The sequence below is a fragment of the Parasteatoda tepidariorum genome, chromosome 3 (assembly GCF_043381705.1).
Source record: "Parasteatoda tepidariorum isolate YZ-2023 chromosome 3, CAS_Ptep_4.0, whole genome shotgun sequence".
NCBI classification, from domain to species: domain Eukaryota; kingdom Metazoa; phylum Arthropoda; class Arachnida; order Araneae; family Theridiidae; genus Parasteatoda; species Parasteatoda tepidariorum.
In genome coordinates this window covers 35,945,237-35,950,392 of record NC_092206.1, presented here as the reverse complement: position 1 = coordinate 35,950,392, position 5,156 = coordinate 35,945,237, and positions in this window count along the sequence as shown.

Sequence of the window (5,156 nt, the reverse complement as noted above, 5' to 3'; positions counted from 1 at the left end):
TCCGTAACATGCTCCAGTAAGAGTGGATTTTATGGTAAAAAGTATCGGCACCATGAGTTGCGGTACTTTATACCGTAATTTGATATGAATTCTCTTACAGTGCACAGAATATGGAGTATTTGCTGTTTATAAGCATACTTAAATGGATATAAAACTTTTAAACTCATTAGTGAGAAATTTCGGATTTTTAAGAACAATTTAAAAAATTCAACTATGAGTCATAAATATTTTTCCAACATAAACTAAATTGAGATATTATCTTCTAGGTTTCATCCTTCACAGCTCTATATTATGGTCCTGGTGAAAAAAATTTATCCATTAATTCATTTACTAATTACTTTGCATGAAGTAAATTTAATGAAATCGGTAATATCTATAATACATATGTAACAATACAGGGTGTAGACAAAATAATGGAAATACTTTTATACCACAACATTTTTTTAAAATTTCTTCGAAAATACTTAACGAATTATTTTATAACTTTAGAAGTGTCTAAATCATGTGATTTCTCATACATATCAATAACCTTTAAAGCTTTTTTTAGGTTTGAGGGACTGACAGTGGTGAAAACAAACGGGAAAAAGTGCGTTTGAACACCCTATACCAAACAATGCAACAATAAATTTGTATCTTTTTAAATATTTTAGTTCTTATATACAATGGTTGCACAAAATGTAGTAATCCTATTTATAGATATATAGTTATTATAAAAACTTGTTTTTTTGTCTTACGCTGTTTTCCTATAACTTCAATAAAATTAATCAAAATATTTAAAGAACTTTAAAATTAATTACAAAATGTTTGCTTTAAAAGTCGAGAAAAATTCGCTTAAAACTGCACAAGATATGAGTAATTAAAGTTGTTTTTTTTTGTACTGCACATGAGCGAGGAAAATTTTACATTCTTTTTTCACAATTCAAAGTTCCAAGCAGTTTTCTAAGTTCCAAAGTTTATAAGTTCCAAGCAGTTTTTGTACTTTTTAAAATAAAGCCCAAAATGATCAGGAGTCTTCCCCAATTTTACATAATAATTTTAAAGTCATAGAGCAATTTTTAATAAAAATGACCATATCCCCATAAATATTTGAGTCAGGCTTACGAAATTTTGGGTAATTATAGTAAACCAAAATAACTGTCACAAATTACAAAACTATTGCTATATTTTTTGGCACAGAATGATTAAAAACATTATTTTCGGTTTATAATATATTGTCTGTCCCTCAATCCTTTGAACTTCATTTACATGTAGGAGAAATTATAGGATCTAAACACTTCTAAAGTGATAAGATAATTTGATTATCCGTATCAACGAATAAGATAACTTTTTGAGGAACTTGAAAAAAAAATTATAAGTATAAAAGTGTTTCCATTATTCTGTTCACCCCCTGTAACTTCTTAAGATCATATGTTGCATAATTATAGGTCTTGGTAGTTTAAAAACATCTTGCGTCCTGAAAATGGACGATATTTTTCAAATGAAGGAAAATAGCTCCTTAAAACTTTTTTTTTCATTTTAGTAATAGCCCTGTAATTTCAATATACTTTTAGTGTGACATACTAAATATTATTAAAGAATGGTGAATTGGCTATTAATGGCCTAAAATCGAAAAAAAAAGCCATGAAAGTGGTAAAATAATGGAAAGGCAATTAATCGACGCAAACAAAAATAAAAGTACTGAAAAAGAAGTAAAAATACAAGCGAAATACCTAGCCAATATTATTAATGTTTAATAAAGATAAAACCAATATTTTAACAAAGGGGGATGGTTAGTACTAAACTTATCTATCAAGAAAGGACATAATCAAAAAAGGACATGAAGGACATCATCAAAAAAAATGCTGAAAATTTTTTTTTAAATTTGCAGAAAAGAACTGTCAGCTCAAGTATCAGCATGAAACTGTTTATTTCTCGTAAAAATACTGTTTCTTTTTTTTCCGTCAAAAAAACGGGTGCTTATTTGTTCACCAGATAAGTACTGTTATTTCTGAAAATTCTGTTATTTCAATAAAAACTTCTACGAAAAATGTATTCCTGCATTCTGGTCAGTGCATGCCAAGAACATCATTCGTACGACCATTCTCCGTGACGCTGAGATTCGAACCTGGGTCATCTCAAATGGTCCTCTATGCTACCGGAGCACAAGGTATCTCAATATGAAGAAAATCTTATACTCTTTTCGTCTTAAAAAAGCTTTTGAAAAAATATATAAGTGTAAAAATGTTTAAATTATAGAGGCCTACCAGAATAAAAATGCATGGTAACTTAATGAGCCAAAAAATAAAATAAAATTGGATCAGTTTTATTTATACGATGTTAATATCATAAAATATTTCCTGAAAAATAAGAGCAAGTATTTTTCGATACTTCTCTACTACTTTCTATACTTAATCGCAAAATGATTTGAAAAAGAAAGAGTAAATATAAAGTGCGAAAAACTGCTTTGCAAATATACAGAGAATGTATGCAAAAATAACAGGAAGTTCTTACAGTGAGCGGATAACAGTTGAAAACAGAAACAGTTTCTTAAAAAGTTTTTTGTTCTGGGAAGTTAATCTTTCCAGTATACGATAAATCTTTCAACTTAGGACTCACTTATTATTTACAGCCAAATTCGGAGCTAATAGGTCGTGTATCAATATATCGTGAAACATCGATAATTTTAATTTATAGCGAAAACGATATTTAAAATATATCCTAATGATATTTAGTACGTACGAAAAATCTCAACATAAGCTAAATATTGATAAATATCAACACACGATGAATATCAAAAAGTATAAGCGCAAAATGACGATATTATCGACAAACGATAATATCGTCACAAAATCAGTAAAACCCATCCGTGAAGATGAGAACCTTTTCCCTCACTACAGTATTCAACAGCCCAATGACATACATACGGCTATTCTTGCAGTACGTGATATATCAGTAAATTAGTGGTTATATCTGTATATATTTTACGTCTCTTTTACACCAGCATATTTTCTTTGAAATTTCTTTTCATTATAACTAAATTTTGAAAAATAACTAAGATTGAATTTTTTTTTTAAATTAAAGTCACATATTATATTAGTTAATTTTTCATTATCAATTACAAAAAAATCTAATTAAATTTGACGTAAGTTAATATTTTCTGACGTAATTGGATCAAAAATTTCTATTCATAAGCAGCTAAATAAATGATCAAAGGGATTAAATCCCCTTCTATATCTTAATGTCACTGATTAAAAATTACTATTTTTTTCAAAAAAGATAAATTTGTAAAAAAAGATTCATTTTTATAAGCTTTCAACCCATTAATTTTTTAAAGTAAAGAAACTATATTTTTTGAACGCAATGTAACCACTTTTTCTTATATCCATTTTCACAAGTAAAATGAAGAAATTTTATTCCTAAAAAGATATTTGACAAAATTTTAACATCACCACATATTTTAAGTAACGAAATTAATTCTGAAGTTAGTAACTTTGAACCATTTTCCTGAAATAAGTACTAAATCAAATAAAAAGTAGTCAATGCGCGCATTGCAGCAACTACAGGAGTGCCTACTATAGACTGTGACAAAACTATGTTATTTTATACAATTATAGCCAGAGAAAAAAATTAATCTCTTAACAAACCATCGTCTTAAATTGTTTAACAAAATTCATATTAAAGAAAAAAAATCATGCACTATTTTACTCCTCCAAAATATTAAAAATGACTTAATTTTCCTCTAATCTATATCAATAGATGTAACATATTTCATTCCCTTCATTAGGAAAAGCAAAATAGGAAAAACTGAATTTGAATGGGAAATTCCTTCTCTGACAGACAATTTTCATTTAAATAACCTAAGTGCAAAAGAATACAGAAATTGCAGTACAAAAAACTTCTTAATGAATTAATGCACTCTATTCACAACAATTGTCATTTATAATCATTTTAATTGTAAAATTTTAAATAACAAATTCTTCGGGGAACATTAATGACGAATGATTTCTTTAAATAAATCTGAAATTAAGTTTAAATTGCATTGTGTCATATTTACTTCGCTGAAAAAAGCATCAAAAAAGAGAGAGGAAGAACTGAAATATTTAGAGTAATTTCTGTCACTTCAATACAGAATCAATTGATTACTGATACCGCAGAATAAAATATTTTCTAAAATAAATTAACAAATATTATAAATAACGAAATACATTTAATTATTTAACAACAGAAAATTTAATTCGAAAGCACTTCATAGAGTACAAAAACGAATCGTTTAATCAAAAAATCCTTACATTAAAATTAAATTACATTATACCACATTTATTTTGCTAAAAAAAAGTATTAAAAAGGAGAGAGAAAGAACTGAGACATTTAGAGTAATTCCTGTCTCTCCAATACAGGATGAACTGATTCCTGATACCACAGAATAAAATATTTTATAAAATAAATAAGTACTTTAAATAATAAAATCCATTTCAGCAATCAACTTAGATAAATAAAATTTCTTCAAAAACTGTTTGTTAGGTCAAAAATAAATAATTTAATCAAATAAATCTTATATTATTATTAAAAATTACATTATATCGCAATTACATCGCAAGAAAAGGTATTAAAAAAGACAGCAAGGAAAAACTGAGATATTTAGAGTAATTTCTGGGGCTTCGTTGCAGAATCAACTGATTCCTGAGATCACAGAATAAAATTTGTTAAAAAATATTTTAAATAACGAAATCCACATCATCAATAAAACTTAATTAAGTTTAACTAAAAACCACTTTCAGGAGAACAAAAACAAATTAGTATTAATAGGAAGAGTGGGAGAAATCAGATATCAAAAGTAATTTCTGACATTTCAATGCAAAATCAATTAATTCCTGATGCTACAAATAAAAATAATTTATAAAACAAATAAATAAATACTTTAAATACCAAAAACCATTTCATCCATAAACTGAATTAAACTTAGAAAAACTTTTGGTGGAGTTCAAAAACAAATTATTAAATCCAATAAATCTTACATTAAATTAAAATTACATTAAGTCATATTTACTTTTCCAGTTTATTTTCAAATATATTCAACAATTTCAAATACTAGAAAATTTCAAATACTAAAACTTATTCAGACACAGATGAACCATAAGAAACATTTTGTTTTCTAATTAGAACGCCTTATTTAATCA